The sequence below is a fragment of the Dasypus novemcinctus genome, chromosome 14 (genome assembly GCF_030445035.2).
Source record: "Dasypus novemcinctus isolate mDasNov1 chromosome 14, mDasNov1.1.hap2, whole genome shotgun sequence".
In the NCBI taxonomy this organism is placed as follows: Eukaryota; Metazoa; Chordata; class Mammalia; order Cingulata; family Dasypodidae; genus Dasypus; species Dasypus novemcinctus.
Window position 1 is genome coordinate 29,218,039 of NC_080686.1, and position 25,274 is coordinate 29,243,312.

General features: G+C 39.1%; 1 protein-coding gene across 9 annotated transcripts in view; it reads left to right on the forward strand.

The window, feature by feature from the left end:
- The first annotated feature begins 18,035 nt into the window (after window positions 1–18,035).
- SGK3 (serum/glucocorticoid regulated kinase family member 3) overlaps window positions 18,036–25,274 on the forward strand; it is a 187,971-nt gene continuing 180,732 nt past the window's right edge. For 2 of the 9 annotated variants that reach the window (XM_058275595.1, XM_071207838.1), the window contains exon 1: window positions 18,054–18,262. The gene's annotated coding sequence lies outside the window, so the exon portion shown is untranslated. Of the gene's footprint in view, window positions 18,263–18,608; window positions 19,398–25,274 lie in introns of those variants that run through there. The other 7 variants (XM_071207837.1, XM_058275593.2, XM_004477797.5 and 4 more) reach the window with 6 other exon arrangements.

Sequence of the window (25,274 nt, forward strand, 5' to 3'; positions counted from 1 at the left end):
TATACATTGTTTGGGAAACGGACTTGGCCCAGTGGTTAGGGCGTCCATCTACCATCTGGGAGGTCCACAGTTCAAACCCCGGGCCTCCTTGACCTGTGTGGAGCTGGCCCATGGGCAGTGCTGATGCGCGCAAGGAGTGCCCTGCCATGCAGGGGTGTCCCCCCCATAGGGGAGACCCACACGCAAAGAGTGCACCCGAGTGCGCCCATAAGGAGAGCCACCCGGCGCAAAAGAAAGTGCAGCCTGCCCAGGAATGGCACCGCCCACACTTCCCTTGCCGCTGACGACAACAGAAGCGGACAAAGAAACAAGACGCAGCAAATAGACACAGAGAACAGAAAACTGGGGGAGGGGGAATTAAATAAAATAAATATTTAAAAAAAAAATATATATATATATATACATTGTTTACTTAACATAGCCTCCATTTCTGGGCATTAAATTGTTCTAGATTTTGATTGTCCTATAGTAATGTTACTATAAACATCTTTAATCACACAATTTTTTCCCCTTTAAATTTTTTACCCACAATTGGAAAAAACAGATTAAAGGATATATGTAACTTTATAGTTCTGATTACAAATTTCTCTGTGGAGACTCCTCCAGGTCTTAATCCCTTTCGAGTATTGTCTGCAATAATATCAGTTCCTCAATAACAATGGTGGTGATGATGATAAGACTATTTATTGAGAAATGGGTATTGCGCTATGGGCCTTCCATGCCTTGTCTCATTCATTCCTCACAGCAGGTCTGTAAGCTGTTGTTACTGCTCATTTGTACAGGTAAGGAAACTGAGACACAGGCGAGGTGACAGCCTGTGCTCTCACAGCTAAGATTAGAGTAACATTTGTCATGTTCCATGGTCACTGCCTTTTCCCCTATGTCTTCTCCAATACTGATTCTCCTCATTTTCTTATTTATATTTTGAAACTTTAAAAAGTGTATGTGACCCAAGTTGTTTAATATTGCATTTTTTAACTAACAAGTAGGCCATTGGATATTTGTTAATCTGCTCTTTTCATCTTTGACCAAGTGGTAGATTAAATCATGTACCTCAACGAAAGACGTGTTTTTCTTTTTTAATTGAAATTCATGTTCTTAATCTTCATCTGTGTTCCTGTGGATGTGATGTGACCCCACTGTAAATAGGAACTTTTGAAGATGTTATTAGTTAAGAAGTGGCCAAAATGTATCAGGGTGGGTCCTAATCTATATTACAGGAGGCCCTATAAAAAGAGGGAATTTGGATGCAGTCAGTAGAAACCAGAAACTGAAAGAAACCAAAAGATGTAGAAACTGTAAGTCAGAGCCACAGGAGGAGATGTACTGAAGGCAGAGCTACAAGCCAAAGATTGCCCCAAGGATTGTGGCAAGCCAGCATCAGAACATGACAGACTTCAGAGAGAAAGTGTGGCCTCTCAAGACCTTGAGTTGGACATCTGGCTGCCAAACTGTGAACCAATCAAATCTTAGTATTTAACCTACTGTATGTATTTGTCAAAACCACCCTGGCAGACTAAGACGGATGACTTATCCAATAGACCAGTGATGTTAATTATATAATTGTGACAACTCTTCATAGATATTGCATAGAAAGTTTTTAAAGACTTTTCCCTATGCTTTTACAATTCTTGGATTTTCTTGCCCACTAATTTTTCCTTTATTTTATTCTAATTTATATCTTCTGTAAATTCTTCTTGTCTGCAAATTCTATTACCACCATGTGTAATAAAATAAGTAGTGCAATTACATGGAACATCCTTATCTCATTAAAGTAATAGTAATAACAGTAATAGGAGCTCCCAAATACTGAGTGCTTACCAAGTATTAGTTTCCATGGTAAGAATATTACATGCATAATCTCATTTAATCCTCACTATACTCCAATAAGATATTGTTCCCATTTTACCATTTACCAACTTTCCCAAGTATACAAAGTTAACAAAAGAAAGAACTATCTTATTCCAAAGACAATTTTCTTTGCTCCTTCACTGCCTGAACACTCCAATACATATAAAATCGACTTTTTTATTTGAAAAAATATGCCCTTCATATTCCATACCACTTTTCTTAAAGGCTTTTAATCAAGAAGAGAGTTTTCGTTTTATCAAGTACTTTATTAACATTTATTTTTAAAATCTTGCCATCTCCCTTGAAAAAAGATCCTTTCCTACTTCACTGTCTTCTTCTTGGGGTCTGCGGGAATCACCACTCTAGCCTCCAGGGGGCACTGTTTCCCCTCCAATATTGTGGCTCCATCATTTGATTCATAATTCCCTGGTGCACAGATGAGACCAGGGAAATTATTTAATTGAAACTTTACAAAGGGCTTAAGACTAACAGAAGAAAAACGAGCACAGGGAGTAATATACAACTAAATAATTTGGTCTACTGAATACATTTTCAGCATTTGACACTGAAATGATTTCTCGCCTCCCACTGCTTACACAGGACGGAATTTCACAAAGCAATGACTACCAGGAGGCCAGGATCTTTAGGGGCCACCGTACAGGCTTTCTACTATACCGCTCTACCCAAGCCTCCACCTCTGACACACTACTTTCCCCTATCCCCAACCCCTGGTAACCTCTCATCTGTAACTTGTAGATTACTTTCTCTCTCTGCAAATTTGCCATTTCTAGACATCTCTTGTAAGTGCAATCATGCAATATTTGTCCTTAACATCATGCTATACTTTTTACATTTACACTTTTTATTTTGAAATATTTTCAAACTTACAAGTTAGTTAGAGAAATAATACAAACCCCACACAGAGAACTTCAACATACCCATGTCCCCGCATATACCCAGATGTACCAATTTTAACATTCTGCCAATTTGCCTTATCATCCTACCTATCCATCATTCTGTCAATCCATCTACCTATCCATCTATCTGTGTCTCTTTGTCTGTCTATATCAATCCATTTTCTGAACACTTGAGTGTAGGTTGTATACATCTTGCTTCTTGACCCCTTAAGACTGCCATGTACATTTCCTAAGAACATAGATAGTCACTTATTTATCCACTTTAACTGCATTATCACGTTCAAGAAATTTCCTTTTTTTCCCCCAGATGTCCCAATACTATCCCTTTGCACCTTCTCTCTTCCCTTGTTAGATCTCATCTGGGATCATGTATTTCATTGTTATGGTCTCTCTAGTTGCTTTTTTTTTTTTTTTTTTTTAATTATGGGAATATATATCTACAACGTAAATTTTCCTATCCCACCCAAGCATACTATCAAGTGGATTAATTACATTCACTATATTGTGGTAAGCTTACCATCTTACAATACTAAAAATTTCCCATTTCCCCAAACAGAAACCTTATGGCCATTTTTGCATTAACGCCCCTTTTCTCACTGCCCACTATTCCTGGCAACCTGTACTTTAATTTCTGCCTCTATGAGCTTGCATATTAGCCAATATTTTCTGTGTAGTCCCATGGGGCTTAAGTGTAAAATCCTCAGTTGTTAACAATCTCGTTTACTTTGATACCAAATTAACTTCAACTGTATATACAAACTATGTCCCTATACCTCTCTGTCACCCCTCATATTGTAGTTCTTGTCACATATTGTATGCTTATACATTGAGTCCAAAACTACTGATTTTTCATTTTATATTTTTTAATTTATTGAAGTATATCACTCACACAAACATATAAACAATGTGTATAGCAATAGTCGTGAACTTACAAAACAAACATAAACAATATCATACAGGGCTCTCATATGTCACCCTACCACCAATACCTTGCATTTTTGTGAAACATTTTTAACTATTGATAAAAGAGTATCCTCAAAATATTACTACTAACTAAAGTAGCTTATATTGTGTGTGTGTGTTTCCCACCCCCCCAACATATTTGGTGTGTTTCCCCCCCAATGCATCTTATTATTTTTTTTATCATTTATACATGAATATACACGAACAATAAGTATATAGTAAAAGTTGTGAACTTATAAAGCAAACATCATACAGGGGTCCCATACATCAATCCACTATCAACACCTTGCATTGTTGTGAGACATGTTACAAATTGTGAAAGAATATCATCAAAATCTTACTACTAACGATAGTCTGTATCTTATATTTAGTGTATTTTTCCCCCAATCCACCCTATTTTTTTTTTACTACAGAAGTTGTGAACTTACAAAATAATCATGCACATGTGCAGAATTCCCATACAACGCCCATCTATATCACCACACCATACTATGTTGGAACATTTGTTACAGATTATGAGATAATATCATCAGACTTTTACCTGTAACCATGGTCCATAGCATGCATTTGGCACACTTTTTCCATACCCCCCCCATTACCAACACATTACATCTTTGGCATAGTTACATGAATATTACAGTATTGCTCTTACCCATAATCCATAGGTCACTCCAGTTGTATTTGTCCCATGCTTCCTCCACATTCCCACCACCCTGCAATAGTGATGAACTCTAGCCCACAAAGGACACTCTTGCATCTGTGCTATCAACCACAATTATCATTTATCCACTTCTGGGTTTACTGTGTTATTTAGTCCCTAGATTATTCTCTAGCTTTCTTTCAGTTGCATTACTTCCCTAGACTATCCTTTCCAGCCATTTTCCCATTTATAAACCAGCTGTTACTCACTATAATGTGTTACCATCAACTCTATACATTTCTACACCTTTACAGTAAAGTTAATTAAAACTTCTATTTGGAATTGGATGTGGCTCAAGTGATTGGGCTCCTGTCTACCATATGGAGGGTGCCAGGTTTGATTCCCAGGGCCTCCTGGTGAAAAGCAAGCTGGTCCATGCAGCAGGGGGAGCTGGCTGGCCCACTCAGTGGAGAGCTGGCACAACAAGCTGATGCGACAAAAAGAGACAGAGGAGAGACAGTGAGAGAGACAACACACAAGGGAGCTGAGGTAGCTTGGGCAATTGAGCACCTCTTTCCCACATAGGAAGTTCCTGGAATTGGTTCCCGGTGCCTCCTAAAGAGAAGACAAGCAGACACAAGAACGTGCAGCAAATGGACGCAGAGAGCAGACAGCGAGTGCAGGTGGAGTGTGTGTGTACATGAATAAATAAATCTTTTTAAAAAACCTATGGAGGGTCCAGGGCACTCCTTGTGTGCGGCAGCACTGCGTGTGGGCCAGCTCATCACATGGGTCAGGAGGCCCTGGGTATCAAACCCTGGACCCTCCATAGGGTAGGCGGACGCTCTGTCAGTTGAGCCAGAACCGCTTCCTGGTGGTAGATTCTTAAAGGAAATAAAAGAAGAACTGAGATGGACTATGGCTACTTAATGTATGTAGAAGTTTGGTTTTTTAAAAAGATTTATTATTTAACCTTACTGTAAAGGTGTAGAAATGTATAGAGTTGATGGTAACACATTATAGTGAGTAACAGCTGGTTTATAAATGGAAAATGGCTGGAAAGGATAGTCTAGGGAAGTAATGCAACTGAAAGAAAGCTAGAGAATAATCTAGGGACTAAATAACACAGTAAACCCAGAAGTGGATAAATGATAATTGTGGTTGATAGCACAGATGCTGGCCCATGTGGTAGATGGACGCCCTAACCACTGGGCCAAGTCCGTTTTCCCCTCTATTTCTTCTTGATTCAATTATGTAATCTGTATATTTATAGGAACTTTCTATTTCATCTAAATTATCTAACCTGTTGAAGTACAGTTGTTTATAATATTCTAGTATTTTTTAAATTTCTGTAAGATCAGTAGTTAGATTACCATTTAGTTTCTTGCATCTTTTCTATCTTTTGTTGTCCGACTTGACTAGAGGCTTTTCCTTTTTTTTTTTTCAGTTAAACAGAAAAAATCCTAGTATTCATTTTATTTATTTTTTTAATAAAGGATTTTAAATGATAATTTTTTTCAAAGAACCAACTTTTTGTTTTGTTGATTCTCCTAATTGTTTTTCTATTCTCCATTTCATTTATCTCACCTCTTATCTTGATTATTTTCTTCTTCCATTACCCTCTTCCTTTTTATTTAGGTGATATTCTATAATATATTTTGAATCACTTTTCATATCCTTTTGTGTAAATTTTTAAGATTTGTTGTTATGGCTACCATGGGAATTACACTTAACATCTTAAATGTTACGGTATAATTTATATTGATTCCAACTTAACATCCATAGCCTATACATATTCTGTTCTTATATCCTTCTGCCCTTCTTCTCTATGTTGGTTTTGTCACAAATTATATCTTTAAACATTGTGTGCCCAGTAATAATACTGTGTTCATTTTTTATGCATTTGAATTTTAAGCCATTTAAGAAGTAAAAGAAAGCATTAAAGATGAAAAAATGGAATAATATTGGCATTTATATTTACCGATATAGTTGCTTAACTAACAGTTTTTTTTTTTTCATTCACCTTTGAGTTACTGTCTAGTGTCCTTTCCTATCCACATGAAATATTTCCACTAGCATTTCTTGAAAGGGAGACCTAGTGATAATGGCTACCTCAACTTTTGTTTATAGAATTGTCTTAATTTCTCCCTAATTTTTGTAAAACAAGTTTTCTGGACATATTATTTTGGAATTTTTTTTTTTCTTTCACTGTTTTAAATATGTCCTCCACTGTTTCCTAGCCTCTGTAGTTTCTAATGAAAAATCAGATGCTGATCTTATTAGGTATCCCTTTTATGTAATATGACATTTCTCTCTTGCTGTTTTCAAGATTCTTTGTCCTTTGCATTAGACAATTTGAATGTAATGTGGCTCAGTATAGGTCTCATTAATTTCATTCTGCTTTGAGTTTGTTGAGCTTCTTGGATTTGTATAATTTTTTATCTTTCTTTAGATTTGAGAAATTTTCAGTCTCATTTCTTCAAATATTTTTTCCCACTCATTTACCTCTCACTTCTCCTTCTGGGATCCCTATGATGTGTATATTGGTATACTTGATGGTCCCACAGTTTTCTTAGCCTCCTCATTTTTTTTTTTTCATTCTTTTTTCTTTCTGTCCCTCAAACTAAACAGTTTCAACAGACTTATCTTCAAGTTTGCTGATCATTTTTTTCTGCTTTCTCCAATCTGCTTTTGAATCCCTCTATTGAATTTTTCACTTTGATTATTGTACTTTTCAGCTTCAATATTTCCATTTGGTTTCTTCATTATTGAAATTCTCATTTTGTTCATATATTTTTCCTAATTTCCTTTAGTTCTTTGTCCATGGTTTCCTTTAGTTAATTAATATGATTTAAGAGAGTTTAAGATTTTTGATTAATAATTCCAGAGACTGAGCTTCCTCTTGAATAGTTTCTATCGAATTCTTTTTTCCCCCTGTGATTGGGCCATACTTTCCTGTCTCCTTGTATGATGTGTAATTTTTTGCTGAGAAATGGACATTTTGAGTATTATGTTGTGGTAACTATGGAAATCTAGTTCTCCCACTCCTCAGTCTGCCACATTCAGAACAAGAAAAAAAAAGAAAGATAGGAAAACAAGGAAAGAAATAGAAGAAAAAGAAAAAAGGAAAATAAATACTAAGAAATGGACAAAATCCCCCTTTAAAAAAAAGGGTGGGTGCTGCTTCTCCAAGTCTCTTGGTAGGTGCTAATTGGAAACCAGAAGCTGCTGCTGTCATGGCAAAACCAAGGCCAGCATTCTCACTGGTCCTTCAGGGATCTGCCAGGTCAAAAATACACACAAAAAAGAAAGAAAATCAATTTAAATAAAAAGATTTACTGGCTTTACATCCTGGGAGATACTGGTGGGAGGCCTGGATCTACTGTTGCTAAGAGGACTGGACCTGAATCTGGCATCTACACTGGTCCTTCAGGATCCACCAGTCCAAACAAGATTACAAACAAGAAAAAGAAAGAAAGCCAGCTCCCCCACCCTATTAAAAAAAAAAAGTGTACTGGCTCTTTATATCCCAGTGGATGCTAGTGGAAAGCAAGAAGCTGCTTGTGCTGAAAGGGCTGAAATCAAGACTAGCATCTGTATTGGCCCCTTAAGGATCCCCTAGGAACTCAACTTCCAACCCCAACTTTTGGAAGACAAGGTTTCCTCTGCCTATAGTGGTCACATGAGTGGCCACCATTTCCACAGTCACTGCAAAGGGGCTGGCCACTGATTTGGCTTTCACTTACAAAAGCTGAACTCTGGGCAGCCTCTTGCTTCATCCAGCACTCCTGTAGTTGTTCTAAATGTCCAGTCTGGTTCCAGGATTACCACCTAATCAATTCCAATTCCATTTTCCAGGTCATTCATTTTTCTGGTGGAGGGAGTAATCTGTATAACTTCCAACTCTGCCATTTGCATCTGTGCTCACCCCAAACCATTTCTTAGGGTTGTGTTTGCAGCAAGCCATCTTGAGGGACGAGGTAATACCTTCCCTCTAGGACAAAGAGCAGGCTGGCTTTCTGCTTGCTATAAAAGCAGTAAATTCCCCTCAGTTGTGATGCAAATCCACATTGTCTATCTGGGGTCCTCCATGTCACTCTTGTGGAACTTGAGGGCAAGGGGGTGTGAGGCAAACATACTGATGTTCATGCTTTTTGCTGTGCTGTAAGATAGTTCTTTTTCTCTGACCCAGAAGTCTCATCTTTTGCCAGCATCCATGAAATAGTAACAGGCCAACTTGGTTGGCTTGTAAGTAGGATAAAAACAAATCCCAGATCTGATATTTTTGACTCAACAGGACAACCTCATCAAAATTGTATAGAACCCTTGCGATCAATATTTACACAAATGATCCATGTACATATTACTCATTTTAGTTATAAAACTCATTTAATCCCTGGGGTAAGTACTATTTTAAAATCCCTATTTTACAGATGAGGAAAAGAAGCACAAAGATGTTAAGTAATTTGTCCCAAGTCATGCAGCTTATAAATGTTACAACTCCATTATTCAAACAAAGACAGTCTGGCTACAGAGGCCATTATCTGACCCATATATCATTCTAACTGTATTAAGGGTTGGGAAGGGATGGCACAGAGAGAAGATAGAGGGAGATGCGCAAATAGTTAATTCCTCAAAACATTTGTTGAGATTATCTATTTAAAGCTTTCTGGGGAAGCGGATTTGGCCCAACAGATAGGGCATTCGCCTACCACATAGGAGGTCCAAGGTTCAAACCCAGGGCCTCCTGATCCACGTGATGAGCTGGCCCACATGCAGTGCTGATGCACACAAGGAGTGCCGTGCCACGCAGGGGTGTCCCCCACATAGGGGAGCCCCACGCGCAAGGAGTGTGCCCCGTAAGGAGAGCCACCCAGTGCAAAAAAAGTGCAGCCTGCCCAGGAATGGTGCCGCACACACGGAAAGCTGACACAGCAAGACGATGCAACAACAACAACAAAAAACACAGATTCCCGGTGCCACTGATAAAAATACAAGCGGACACAGAAGAACACATAGTGAATGGACACAGAGCAGACAACTGGGGGTGAGGGGTGGGGAGGGGAGAGAAATAAATAAAGATAAAATAAAATAAAGCTTCTGTTCCTAATATAATGATATTATAGTTTTCATTGTTTCGTTGTGTATTCAAAAGATAAACTCTACTGGCCATATTGAACAATGCATTGATTTGGTGTGTTATATTTACTTGTCAGGCTTATATTTAGAACATTTGCATCTAAATTCAGACAGTATATGTAAAAATGCTTTGAAAATTGCAGTGTACTTTGAGATTTATAAAAATTATTAATAGCATAATTTTGTATAGTATGTTTTTGCTAAACTCATGCCATACCTCTTAATCTTCCCCATACCCTTGCCCTCTTCTTTCTGCCTGTCACCTCCTCCTTTCCTAGCTAGTGGAGATGGCCTGGCCCCCACCGGAGCTCTATTCCTGTACCTCATTGTCCTTCTCTTGAACCTTTCCCATCCAGGCTCAATCAGCTGTCCTCCTCCTCCATGGCGATGGAGCTGCAGAGATTTTCTGAAGAAAAATCACACCGTGGTAAAGATTGTTTCTCCTCTACAACGAGAAGTCTCCTACCGCACCTCTCCCCTTAATGGTTCCTCAAATTATTTCCAAGTTTCTCAAATCAGAGCTTCCAATTTCAAATATTTGTAAGTTTTATCTGTAATTTTCTTTTTTTGGTTTTATACCATTTTGAATAAATAGATACATATTTTTAACATCTCATGCTGTTTCTTCCGACTCTATGGATATTAGGATATGCCTTAACACTTTTAATATATGTAAACTAATTTATATATGTATAATTTGATCCCACTTTTTAAGTAAGCTGTTTTCTATGAAAATGATTAATACAGTCTTATTACTAATTACCACATATAGAAAAACAGAAGATAAGTGTATCTATTAATGGAGATGTACCCAAAAGTGCTTATGTATTAGGAAAGAGGAAAGAGAAAAATAACAGGTAGGCTATTACGTTTAGAATTGCCTTAATTATTAGTTAGATGGGTCTAATTTAGGGAGACTGTGGAAAAGGTGAATCATATTCCTTTGTCTGGCATGCCTCAATGCCCTACGATAGCCTCCCTTGTTAGAGTGGGCACTTTCTCCACAAGAAGCTTGGTGAAAATCTATTCCAATCCTTTCTACCTTTTTCTATCTTTGTATGACTGTGGACTACTCTGTGAGTTGGTATGGGTTCCTAGGTCTATACCATTGGTCTCAGATTGGCAGCTTGTGGAGTAGATCTGCCTCATAGATGTGGTTTATTTGTCCTGCCCAGTGTTTTATAAAAATCTGAGTTGGTTGCTAGCATTTGGAGATTGTGCAGTTTCACATAAAAATGTAGATTTATAGCTTTTGTACACTGTACCTTCTCTGTGTCTTCCACAGTGCCTTGAATGGCAAATGTTTGTCGAGTCAGTAATATTTATATTCACATGATTGTCATAAAAGCACTTTGCACATATCTGGAAGAGGAAATAAGACATGAATAGTTTATTTAATCTACATAAAAACTAGGCAGATGTTGAAAGACTGGTTCCAAATTCAAATACCTATTCACAGTGGATCATTATCTATTTAAAGACCTGGGGGTAGAGGTAGGAGAAGAAGCTGAGAAGCAGGTGATTTTCTGGGGCTTGGCTGTGGGCACAGTTCCTCATTGTATGTTTCATAAATGATCTAAAGTACTTTGAGGTGGTGGTTATATTTTAAATTTCTACCTCTGGAAACCTAACACATTACCTGGGACACACTAGATACTCAACAAATAGTTATTGAATGAAGAAGAAAGAGGACAAAAGGGATTAAATTCCTGGATGATACCAAAGCAAGGAGCAGGGACAGTGGAAGCTAACTAACATCTCGCTTTTCGAATATGTATCCATCCTTAAAAATGTTTCAGTATGCATATCTATATATAAATTATGTATTTGTGACCTCCTATACTAGTATGTGTATGCCTTGTAAAATCTAAATTCTAAGTTTAAAAGTATTAAATAAACAATAATTTAAAATAATTTTATGGTATTATTAAAAATAGTATAAAGATCTTTTTGCTTAATCTTGGTGCTTATTACTTGGTACTTTATTACTTTTTAAAAATCATGGTTTGACACTTTGTGATACAGTGATTTGAAGGTCTGGTTCTAAATTTAGTTTATTCTGATACTTCAGCTTAATGGTTCATAGCTGAAAAATATATTTCAAAAAGATTAGGGGAAGTGAATGTGACTCAAGCGATTGAGTTCCCACCTACCACATGGAAAGTCCTACGTTCATTTCCCAGTGTCTCCTGGAAAAGATGAGCAAGACAGTGAGCTGGTGCAATGGGCTGGCATAGCAAGCTGATGTAACAAGGAGATACAAAGAGGAAACAAAATGAGAGAGGTAACAAAGAGGTGGCTCAAGCAGTTGAGCACCACTCTCCCACATGGGAGGTCCCAGGTTGGGTTCCTGATGCCTCCTGAAGAGAAGAGTGAGTATAAACAATAGGGGGGGCAGGGATAAATAAATGAATTAAGTCTTAAAAAAAAAAAGATATTTAGGGGAAACAGATGTGGCTCAAGCAGTTGGGTACCTACCTACTACATGGGAGGTACCAGGTTCAGTTCCCAGTACCTCCTAAAGAAGCCAAGTAGGACAGTGAACTGACACAACAAGATGATGCAATGAGGAAACATAATGAGAGATACAACAAACAGCATGAAAGTGGCTCAAGCAATTGGGCACCTCTGTCCCACATGGGAGGTCCCAGGTTCGGCTCCTGGTGCCTCTTAAAAAAGAAGACAAGCAGACACAGAAAGCATACAATGAACAGACACAGCGAGCAGACAGCAAGCATAAACAACGGGGGATAAATAAATAAATCTTTTTTGAAGAAAGATATTTAGACTTACATGGAATAAACGCATTATTGTTGGCTATACCTATTAAAGGGCTCATTTTCTTTGTCAATCTCATCAAATAGTTCCACAAAGATTTTTGTTGAAGTTTGGCTAGTAAATTTCCATTTTCCCCGTGTCAGTCATAATTCTTGCAAACTAGTTTAAAGATATTCCATTTTACAGGTTTAACGGATAAGTTTAAGACCCACTGAAACTCATTATTTGAAAATCTTTGAACAAGTAGAAAATTTTGTTGCCAAATTTTTAAAGTGTGCATATACCAATTTTAATAAGTGACATACATTGTTTTCTGCCAGAAAATCACATGCTTATGGAAATATTTCCAAATATTTTCAAAATGCTCTCTCCAAAGGATTTCTTTCAAATGTATGTACACTTAAAATGTGGGTAAGGAAGCAGTAACACTCTCACTCAATGCTAACACTTTATAATAAAAGAAAAGTATGTGCGTGTGTTGGGGGGGTGTTTTATAGCCATTGTGTAGCATATTACTCATAGGTATTATCACAGAAAGGTAAGGAAACTTGGCTCTTGTATATTTGTCAGAGAAAAATGCATAATTCATCTTGATATTCAACTATTTAAACTAATAATAACTAGCACGTATGTAATGCTTACTTTGGTGGTAGATATCATATTAAGAGCTTTATATATATTAACTTGCTTAATCCCCAGAGCAACCCAGGGCAGTAGATACTATTATTACCTTCATTTCATAGATGAGGAATATGAACCCCAAAGATGTAAATAACGTGCCCATTGTTACATGGTCTAGTTATGGTCAGAACTCAGGCAGATCTGTGGTTTTTACCTTAAGTATCTTAGTACAAAGTATCACAGATTCTGTTGAAAGGATTTGACCTCCTATACTAAGCAAAACCGCAGTACACTGATCGTGAGGGGATCTTGGTCAACCCTTTCCAATTGCGGAAAGCCCTGTGTTCCCAGGATACCCCAGGAGCACACAGATGATGTGACTGATGAAGTACTGTATGAGTGTGCCATTGGCGCAAAGTATGCTAATTAATAAAGCTTTATTTCCTCCTTACCTTTTAGATAAAACAAAGAGACATTGTGATTTTTTCTTCTGAACCATAGTAGAGCACCCCTAGGATGTTCACCGTTCACTTTGGGTGCCTTTTGCATTAGCAAATATGATGAAATTCAAAATTACCCAGGAAAAATACAGTTTCAATAAAATTAGTGGAGAGGAGATCAATAAGGTAAATACAATTTGAGATAAAAGGAGGCTAAACAAGCATTTAGAGTTCACATTTTAAAGTCTGCTAATGAAATATAACTTTAAACGTAAGACTAATACTAGGTTGCATTACAGGTGCGTGAATTGAACCGCTGTGTGAGAATGCTCTCACTGTATTAAGAACTTACTGGATCCTTTGTAGAGTTCCGTGTCTCCTAGTGGGCACCTCATCCAAAGAGGAATGTGTAGATTTTGGAAAGAGTCCACATTAGAGTCATAAAACATTTATATATTAAAAGGTGGAAGGAAAGTTAAAAGAACTAGGGCTATTTAACCCAGAAAATTTAGGGGCATTTAAGAGACTTCCCATATATGAAGTTACAATCCCTTAAAGTCTACTTAAATCTTTGACACATCTGGCTGAGCCAGACACAGCTTCCTTATAAAGTTAGTTGAGGAAATAAAACCAAGGTACCCATCTAAGACAGAGGCTATTAAGCCCTTGTATTTAAAATGGTTTCAATCATTAATTGCACATAATTGACAGTAAATCACTGAGTAACCAAATGAATAGTGTTTTAGAAAAGCTATTATTGCCTACTGATAAACAACTAAAATAATAGTTATCTTCAAAGTCTAACTAGCAGGTTTGAGCTCAAAGGCCTAACATAATTCTCAGAACAGTAGTAACTGCTGACCCAACTTACGTAAATAAGTTATTGTAAACTATTAACAGATACAGTTGATGTGTGTAATAGACTACCCAAAAGAAGACAGAGAAAAAGGGGGGAAGGTGGGAGGATTTATATTTTGTTCTTCTTTGTCACACATAATAGCTAGATTGGAAGATAATGAAATTTCCCTAATAGGGAAGTATAATAGTTTTACTTCAGATACGTTATGATCTTAGCAAGATTTAACATAATTTCTAGCTTTTTTTTAAAACAAAAAGCTGATGCTAGCAGTTTAAGCTTCTGATCTCCTAACACTTCCCCTTGTTTTTTTCTCATGAGTCTAATATAGAAAGTGAGAAAGTCCTGTGATCTAAAAAGCCTCATATTTGATCCTAAAGTAGTCTCACTTTAAAACAGAAATTTATTTTTAATATAAAACACACTTGAACATCAAGCATTTCTCTATTCAGTTTGAACCTGGCTTTGGGCCACTCCTACCCCACACTCACACTGATATACAAAAAGCTCATGGTAGGACCCATTTTCCAGATCAAGGAACCAAGTCAATTCTGCTCCGTGTTAAGACAGTATCAAACTAGTCTCAATTTCAGTTCCTGTGAATAGTCAAGTTTTTCTATCTATATCTTGGGCTGCTTTGTGTTTCATTAGTTTGCTCAGAAAATTCAATAAATTAGTCATTTTTTGTTTTCCCACATTCCTAATTTTTATAGCAGGCTTTTCTTCTAAATTATTTTCTGAGGCAGTTCATGATAAGGATTATGTCTTAAATCATCTTCCCAGTAAAAATAGCTTTCTCTTACAAGAAGTTGTGGGATGCTGAGATTGGTGTATCAAACTGATAAAAGAGCTGGAAACTATAGCAACAACCCATGATGCCTGACCCACTTAAGTTGATGTCTGTGATGAAAGATGAAGTGCAATGCAAATAATACGAATCAAAGACATCTCTGCTTTTGCAACCATGTAGCTGGTAGTATTAATCTTACCTCTTTAGTCGGTGTTTTATCTGTTATAAAACAAATATTTTAATGAATAGCGGCCTTCACTTCTATAGCCAGCCGACTTATGAATAGAAGTCATTCAGGTCCTTGGACTGCTGTTTTATCAACTTTTCTCCCTAACAGAAGTGACATTTCTTTGTTGTTAAGCTCCTCCGTTCTTCCAAGGTTACAATGAAGAACTACAAATAACAGAGGTCTTTATTATAATGTAAAAAGTCATGATTCCACATGAGGCACCATTTTAGAGAAAAGATTTTCCATTTTGATTAATGGAGAATGAAAACCAAGTACTCATTTCATTGGGATATATCTTTTTTTTAAAATTGTATTACCTGGTTAGGGAGTGGTGTTTTTTTGTTGTTGTTGTTGCTGTTGTTGTTTTCATGTTCTGATCAATAATTTATAGTGCCTTCAGTTCAATATTCTAAAATTCTGGACATAACTATATCTTAATATTTCTTTTATGATCTTTTTCCCTGTTATTTCTAGTACTTCTACAAAAAACAAAAAACAAAAAACAAACCTAAAGCGCTAAAATTGGACCATTCTTTTTACTACTACAAATGAAATAAAAAATACTGGCGTTTTTACATTTGTTTTAGAGATGATGACGATGCCATCAGTCAATTGATGTTATGTTCCCGGCACTCAAGTTTATTTGACTGTCATAGCAAATTCTATAAGATAAGCACTATTACTAGTTTACTAAGGAGGGAAAAGCGCTATTATTATCCTCCTGTCATTGATGAGGAAACCAATGCTCAGAGATGTGAAATAATTTTCCCAAAGTAGAAAGCAACAGAGCCAGGACTTAAACCTGGGTCTTTCTGTTTTCAGAGTTTGTGCTCTTAATCCCTACAACACTAAAATAAAATAGGTGAAGAAAATATTTGCCCTACCTGTATGAACAGAATCATAATTTCAAAGTATTGGTACATGTCTGACAAATAACTTTATTTTAAAAATTTGCTTTCATGGAACCTTTTATAAAGGCATAAGCAATCAGCTAAGCATTCAACTTTTACACTACAAACTGAAATTGGAAACGTGGAAAATAGGGGTATAATCACTATATAGGTAAATATCATTATTCAAAGTGAACAGCCTTCAAGTGTGCTTTTAAAATAAATTTCAAGTGGAAAATCCTTTAATATTTTGTGAATATAGTTACTTCCTCTGGTTTCCTGTGAAATCAAGCTACTAAGCTGCAGCTCTCAGATGATAAAAGCAAAATAACCAACCTCTTTTCTGTTGTAGTTCACTTCCCTTTCCATCTTAAAAAAATTGTGGGAGGTGGTATGTGTGTGTGTGTGTGTTTTCCTCACAACAGGAGGATAAATGTCTCCTGGAAATGCTGTAATGTTTCCCAGATGTTTTGTTGTTTTTAAAGCCGAAATGTGGTGATAGCCAGATATTTGTCTTCAAAAGCAAGAATGATGTCATTCCACTTGGAGTTTATTGATGCAGAACTTCCTTTTTCTGAGAAATTTTTCAGCACTGTGAATATGGCTTTACTTAAGAGATACAGTGATCATGTATTGATTTTTGTTACAAGCAATGAACTTCTGTAGCTTCTCTGTGCTTTGCTGTGTGGATTGCTTTGAGCGTGGAGCAATGTGAAAACATATAGAGAACCATTGGCAATGTAACTTGTAGCTCTTGCGTTCTTATATTCATTTTCACATGCCACTGAAAACCTTTGTATAGAAAGGTCTTTAAGCAAAAGGCCATACCAGGATAATTGACATTAAAAATGAATTACCTTTATCTGTGGGACCAAATCTTTGAATATCATTTTGAAATATAAGGAAATGTTCCCTGAATTTAGGGAAGGCACAGATAAATCCCACTTCCTCTAATTACCTTTGGAAGTTCACAGATGATGGCAAAGTCTCTGCTATCGTATGATCTTTGTTTCAAAACCTGAAGCATGATATGCACATGGGAATCTTTAAATAGCTGTTTGAGACTATCTTCAAGTGATATCTGATAAAATCTAAATTATAGGGGCAAAACCAACCAAAATTTAAAAAAAAACACCATTCAACTTCAAAATCTTAACTGTTCTACTCTGCATCCTTTGAATCACGTAATTATTAGTTCTCCATTCACCTTCTGTGACTCTTTTTTTATCTGGACAAAAAGGATAAATAAAAGGGTCTTTAAGAATAAGAAGGAGTAAGAAGCTGTGAAGTACGGCCTCAGCTGATTTAGAGATTAATGGGAATGGGAAAAAAGGTGGGTCTAGAAAGTCGTCGAGAGGAAATTTCTCTTCACATAGGATCTGTCATATTGTAAAAAGTTGACTCATTAATATCAACCGCGGCCCAAACTGCTGTTAGGAAACACAGAAAACGGTTCGAATAACGCTAACTGACGTATAGCTGTGCCACTAATTTACGTGGGCACTTATTTCACTTCTCCGAGTTTCCAGTTTACACCAAGCCACGTGCCGTCCAGCCCAGCGCTGCGGTGGCTTCCCTCCCTCCGGCGGCCCAGCGCCCCGCTCGCTGCGCTCACCCGGGTCCCCGTCACCCGCCAGGCCCGGCGCTGTGGCCACACGGCTTTTGGACCCGAGGACAGCATCACGCTTGCCTGAGCCCTGGCAAACACGAGAGTCTGAGCCTTCGGGCAGGATCCCCTGGGGTCGCCTGTCAGAAGGCAGCCCTGAACTTTCCGCCCGTGGCTTTGCGGGTGCGGGTCTGCAGCCCGAGCGCTTCGGCCCGGGTTGTGCGGGGATCTTCGGAGCCGGGAGCCGGGTTTCCGCCGCGGGCCTGCGCGGGGTCGCCCGCCCCTGCAGCCCCCCGCCCGCCTCCACCTCGCGCCCCGGGCGCCCCGCCCTGCGCCCCGAGCGGCGCCTGCCCCGCGCGCTGCGGGGCCCGGGCTCTCCTAGGGCTCCCCGGCCGCCCGCGCGCTCCGCGGGGGGAGCCGCCGCCGGCCGTGACGCGTCAGGGAGGAAACGCCAGCGCCCGGTGGCCCTGCCGGGAAGGAGGAAGCGCCAAGGTCGCCTGGCTCCGCGCCCGCCGCGCCGGGACGCAGCTCCGCGAAGCCGGGTAGGTGCGCGGCCGCCGAGCCCGCGGCGGGGGGCGGGCGCGGGGCTTGGCGCCACCGTCGAGCCCCCCAGGCGGGAGGACGCGCGGCGGGCGAGGGGCGCCCGGGCCTCGGCTGCCGCCTCTCGGTTGGAAGGAACGTGACTCTTCTGGGTCCCCTGGCACGAGGGCCCCTCACTGCGTACCCCGGAAACCTCCGAGTTGGTCGGAAGAGAAAGCGCAGTCCCCCGCCCAGCCCCAGACTCTGAGAGTTTGCGGTCTTGGTTGCCTCGAGGTTAACTGAGACTCTGCTTTGAGATCCCGAAATGCCCGAGTGGTGCGGCTGGGTGGGCTCTGCTAACCCGCGCGCAGCCTCGGAGGACAGAGGAGCGGGGAACCGGCCGGGCGGGGGACCCCTACCCGAGGTCGGAAGAGGGCGGGTCACCTGCGAGCGCCGGAGGCGCGGGAGGCCGCGGGCGTCTAGGGGACTTGTTGCCAGCGAACCTGTCGCCTGAGATTTGAATGCGTGGTTACTCTTCTTTTTGTTCTCAGTGATTTGAACCCTTTCTGTCTCCTTTTAAGTAAATACGACTCTTAATTTTCATGGATTTAGGATTGGCGGGGACCATCTAGAGATGCTTCAAGAGGTTAAAGTTTTGTCTCTTTTAGTGGCGGCTACTTGGAGAGATAGAAAAGGGAAAGGATTCATTAATTGAAACTTACGAACTCTTTCATTATGTAATTGTGGACAGTGATTTCTGAACCAGGAGTAAAATTTCAGCCGTGTGCGAGAGACTGTTAGGGCACATTTGAGATGCCAGAACAAATATTGCACTGCACTACAGTTTCTAAATCTGTGTCAAGGTTAAAAAAAAGATTGAGTATTTCGATTTTCTGACTTGTCTCTAGGTTGAGAATTCACTCAACCAATTTGGGAAGTGCCTTACTGATTTAGCAAACAACGCGTAGTGTGTGCCTCGCTCTCTTCTGAGCGCTTTGTGAGTATTAACTCAAATTATTAACTCAGAACATTAAATTATAGCGGTTCTAGCAATGAAGAGGCTGTGCGCACTTCGGGTTCTTGAATGTCATCGCAACAACTGGAAACCTTGGAGGACGTTCCAGGCCTAGTTCAGGACCTGGTGAACCTCCTGGCCCGGTAGGCTGCCCCTCCTGCGAGGCAGGCCTCAACCCCTCCATTCCCTGGGGGAAGGGAGTCTGGAGCTCCCGAGGGGGCTGTTCCTCCAGGGTCTGAAGAGGATCCTGAGCTGCTTTCCTAAGATGGTCTCTCTCAGCTGACTTTGTAGAGACCAGGACTTCCCCCTGCCTTCAACGGCCATTTCATGGAACTTAGTTTTGTTTTTAAAAGGAGCTTTGTGCCTAATTTATTTGGTAATGGATATGACGTAGCTTAGGGTTGAGGTTCAGCTCGAACTTGAAATGTACTATACAGTAGAACATTTCTGTTTGTACATGTCAGCGCAAAAATACTGCTTTGTGATTTTATTGCCATTTGTAATTGGTATTGAATTGCTGAGTCAGCCATGTGGGTGTCCATTTTATAATTTGTAGGGGTTGGTAGAAAATGCTTTTCAAGAATAAAGGGCCCTTTTCCAATGAGAGTACCTTAGACTGATGGCCCGATTTGTGGAGACCCACAATTATTGTCATTGTGGTGTCTGTGTACCTCATGTCAAAATCTGCATAGCATACTAATTTATTCTTTCTCTTTCTCTCATATCGCTAAGTTTCCAAGGAGATGATTCGATGAAACTGTAAGCCTTCTTTCAAAGGATTATGAAGTATCCATCCCCTGGAAGCAGGAAGGCTCACTTTCTTCAAATAAAATTTATGGCCCAAGAGCCATTAGTGACAATCATGAATTTAATTCAACCAAGAGCAAGTGATAATTAACACTTTCATGGTTTAGAAAGTGCTTCCTGACATACTCATTTGCTCCTCAGAGAGCCTTTGTGGGGTTGGTAGTCATTTTTATTCCCCTTTTTTACATGAGGAAACTGTGCATAGAAATTCTACAATTGCACAGGTAGTAAAAGGCAGAGCTTGAATTGGGAGCAGTTGTGCTCACAGAGACTGGCACGTAGGGGCCGTAATAAATATTTGTGGAATGAATGGCTCCAAATGACCAGATTTCTTGCTCTTTCAAAACATTCTTCTCGAAATACCATCATAATTGATTTGTGCCTAAGGGATTTCCAGGCCTAATCCAGTGCCCCTCTTATTGCAAACAGTATCTGATCCAATAGATTTTCTGCAAAGGCAACAGAAATGCCCTTTTCACTCATTTTTTAGGATTTGTCATCTCTGGCTTTTGAACAATGTTGGTTTTTTGTTTTTTCCTTTTAAGCATCCTATCTTTTAATCTCTGATTTTGAGAGAGTTTGGGTTGGACACACAATTCTAGTGTTGTGTTGACAGCTTTCTTATTTTTTTTCTGCTCAGTTATGGTCAATTTTAAGGATTGCAAATCATTATGTGAGTGAACTCAGTTAAGCTACTTACATTTATGATCAAGGTCATACACAGTGACAATAGGTATTGTATTGTTTTTGAAGTGCCTGACATTACTACTTTTTTTTTTTTAATGTTGCAATCACTTTTTAAAAACAGGTTTTTCTTAAAGATTTATTTTATTTCTCCCCCCACCCCCACCCTTGTTGGCGCTTGCTATCTGCTCTCTGTGTCTGTTCATTTTGTACTCTCTGTGTCTGCTTGTCTTCTTTTTAGGAGGCATGGGGAACCCAACTCGGGACCTTCCATTTGGGAGGGAGGCACACAATCACTAGAGCCATCTCCGCTCTCTGCTTGTGTGTTCATTGTGTTTCTTTGTTCTGTCTCCTCACTGCATCATCTCATGGCATCATCTTGTTGCGTCAGCTCACTGTGCCAGCCTGTCACGTCAGCTTGCTCTCTTGCTCATCCTCTTTAGGAAACACAGGGAACCGAACCCAGGACCTCCCATGTGGTAGGCAGGTGCCCAACTGCTTGAGTCACATCTGCTTCCCTGCAATCACTTTTAAAACAAAAAACCTCAACTCTTCATAAACTTCAAGTATAAGTCTCCAAATGCTAAAGTGTGTGATCTCCAGATGGATAACCTTCATTAGGGAGGAAAATATGGTCATTACCTGGTGGAAGGAATTGAGAAGGGCTATCAGGAAGTAATGGGAGATGGGGCTGCCTTTCCCAAGGGGGACTATGTGGTAAGAAACTCTTAATTGGAAAGCAGATTTGACCCAACAGATAGGGCGTCCGCCTACCACATGGGAGGTCCAAGGTTCAAACCCAGGACCTCCTGACCCGTGTGGAGCTGGCCCACGCACAGTGCTGATGCGCTCAAGGAGTGCCGTGCCACGCAGGGGTGTCCCCCGTGTAGGGGAGCCCCACGTGCAAGGAGTGTGCCCCGTAAGGAGAGCCACCCAGCGCAAAAAAAGTGCAGCCTGCCCAGGAATGGCACCGCATACACGGAGAGCTGACGCAACAAGATGATGCAACAAAAAGAAACACAGATTCCTGGTGCCGCTGATAAGGATAGAAGCAGTCACAGAACACACAGCAAATGGACACAGAGAGCAGAAAACAGGGGTGGGGGGGTTGGGTGAAAAAATAAATAAAAAATAAATCTTTAAAAAAAGAAAATTTTAATGAAGCCAGAGTGAGTCATCTGCCTGTCACAGTTCTTCTGTGAGGGGGTGGAATAAAATGCTTTTGAAACCTGCCTTGTTTCCGGACCCACTTTACCTGTTTCATCCAATCTTCATGTTTGCTCTCTTTCTTTTTTAAAACTCATGCAAATTACTGACTTAAACTGCTGGTTCATGAAACTCAAATTATGTAACATGTTATTCCTGACAGAAACAGCTCCCACGTTATTTTAAGCGAATCAGTGTCTCTGTTTTCCTTTACTTATTCCATTCCTTATGGTAGAGCTTTTTTCTTATTTCACTACCCCACCTCCCCAGGTTGTTTCTTGGAGAAAAGTGATAAATCTAAGACTGTCAACCTCTTGTAGTTCACTTCAAAGTAGTGTTAACTTAATAGTAAGTTTGCGTTCATTGTCATTGCCAAGGAAGACAACGCACAAATCAGATAAATGTTGGAGGCCAATTCAGAGCATCAACCGGTAAAATTTTATTGCATGTCTAAAGCTGCACCAAGGAGTTTTCAAAGTGCACAGTATCCTTGCTTTTGCCCAATTCTTCAGGTCCTTTCTTGTTTCCCATAGGTCCCTTAACCCATCTCATTATAACCATTATTTCTTCTATTATTTAAAACCAAAATCTATTTTCCTTGAGGGGTAGGGGAGGTGGATAAGTGAAAGAAGTGGTGATGGTATGGGAGAACTGTCAGAGAGCAAGGGATTGATAATATGTGAGATCTTACTGGGAAGGATTTGTGCAGGGTACAGCTCTGCCTTCCCAATGGGCCTGTAAATATAAGGAAGACCCATATGGGTTGGAGAAAGTCTGGGAAGGATTAGAACCTTCTCTTGGCATGACATGGGTGGACAGAGTTCCTATGTACCATGAAGTGCAGAAGTATTTATAGGTAGCTCTTTCTTCAGGCTACAAAGTGAGTTTGCTTGTCGAGAATTAAAATGTAGGGAGGCTGGTTTAGTGGTGTTTAACTTGAGAGTAGGGATGATTCGACAGACTTTTGGTTGAGTGCCTGGATTTTGTACCTTTTTAAAGGCTGACACTGTTTTGAGAATGCCTCTACCCTTGAGATAATAATATTCTTTTCACTCTTTTGTGATTCGAAAGAAATGACACTGCATTTACATAGCATATAATTAGTATAATTCAGGTTAATTGCTTTCATTCAGGTTTTTGCTCTATTTGCTATTCTAGTCAATGCCAAAATTGTTTTTCTGTAGGTGAAATGGATTTCATATATAATACATTCATTTACAAAATCTCACTCTGTGATGGACTAGCCATTCTACAGACTGATGGATGCAATATTCCTTAGTACAGTTGGGATTTAGAACTAGTACTGGACTAATTTGCTTGCTCGAATTTGAAAATGAGTAGAAATGTTATTACTCTAATTATTTGCTTCCATTTTAAATTAATATAGACTAAAGTTAACTTAAAATGTTCTGATTTCTGATTCAGTATCTAACATACAGACATGTATATATAGGATCAGTATATAGAACCATATAAGGACCAGCTAAAGGGAATTTAGGAATGATCCTTTGAGGGGGTTTGAGTTAGGATTGAATGAAAGAAGGATGACAGTATGGGAAGAATTTCCCAAGAAAAGAGTGAATGTTCATCGTTTTCTATTTTTATTTTAGTGTGTCTTATTGTTTTTAGTATATTTTAATTACAAAAATATGCATGCCTTAAATTCAAACAATTGAGAGGCATGTGAAATAAAAAATAAATCCTGCTCTCCTCATCTTACCCACCAGGATAACTGTGTGATTTTTACATCTTTCTAGACATTTTTTCATGCGTATATAAATGTATCTGTGTATGTCCACAGAGTTCTTAAAAAATAGGAGTCATTTTATGCAATTAGTTCTTGTGTTTCTCATTTAACACTTTATCATGGATGTCTTTCTAAGTCACACCATCTGTAGGTCTGTGTCTCTAGTTTTGATAGCTGCGTAGTATTCCATTTTATACTTAATATCTGTTTTCTCTTATTTTTTTCTTCACCCCTTTGTATCTTTAAAAATATGTTTAAATCACCAAAGTAATAAATTTTTAAAGAAAAATTAAAAGAAGAAAAAGAGAAAATAAGAATTACCAGTAACCTACTGCTCATTAAAAACTATTAGCATTTTAGAGTATACCCTTCTAGACTTTTGTATGTGCATATACAGATTTTTAATGCAGTTTAAAAAAAAAATTCTCTTATGCAGGTTTGCTTCATTGGTTACAGAATCATATTTATGAAGCCAACCCAAGTCAGAGATTCTATGTACTTTTGAACCAGTTATTTTACAGTTTCCTGGCCACCTGCCATACCCTAAACCTGGCTGGCTATCTTGGAAATTTATACTACTGCTAATAAAGGGACTGAGGTGAGGGTTTGTGGATGACTGACACATTCATCCAAATCAGCATAAAGCACAGATCATTCCAGTGAGGACCAGTCAATACTTGTGTTTTAAGTTCTAAAATATAAGGTGTTAAAGAAGAGAAATGATATGATATTGACATCATTGATTGTAGTCACTGAAGAGGAAGCAGAAATAGTGGACTTGAAATAAAGGGAAAAATGTTGACTTTAATTAGAAATTCAAACAACTGAACCTGAGTTGTTTTGAAATAATTCTCATAATGACGAAAAGTAAATTGAAATAATTGGCTTAACCAAGCTCCCACCAATGACAGGAATAGCTGACCCTGAAGTTTCTTCTAATCCTGTAAGGTTATCAGTTCTCTCAGAGTATTTAACACAATTGCATGCATAGTAGTTACATACTAATTCTGCCGGTTTTTCCAGACATCTTTCTGTACTGACTTCTCTCCCCTTCCTTTCTTTTCTCCCACGGTCCTTGTGCACAAGCTGTTGCCCACACTTTCTTCCTATACTCTCTTGTTTCCTTCCCACTTTCTGAGAGTTTGCTCCTCTTTTTAACCTTGTTCTTTTTTCCTTTTCTTTCAGTTCTGGCTTTAAGAAAATTACTCTCGGTCCTGTAAATCCAGGCCTTTAATAAGGAAAGGAAACTTGGGAAGAAAGGTAGACATTATAAAGAACCAGTGGTTTCCTTTTCAAAGCCCTTGGGTGCACCCAGTAATTCCTTTGAAACCTTTCACAGAAGTCTCCACCCACCTCCTCTTCTCTAAATAAACTTTTTCCTTAAGCATTGGCATGCACTATAAAATTTTAAACTATTTATAATTTTTTCTTGGTTCATGTCATTGCAACAGCATTGTTTTCTGCTCTTTTTTTTTTTTTAACCCCTCTTTGAAGATGTCAGCTGTATCATGGGTTGAATAGAATTTTTTGGTCTAAAAGCTCACCCCTAGATACCATCACTGTTCCTTTTAGATAA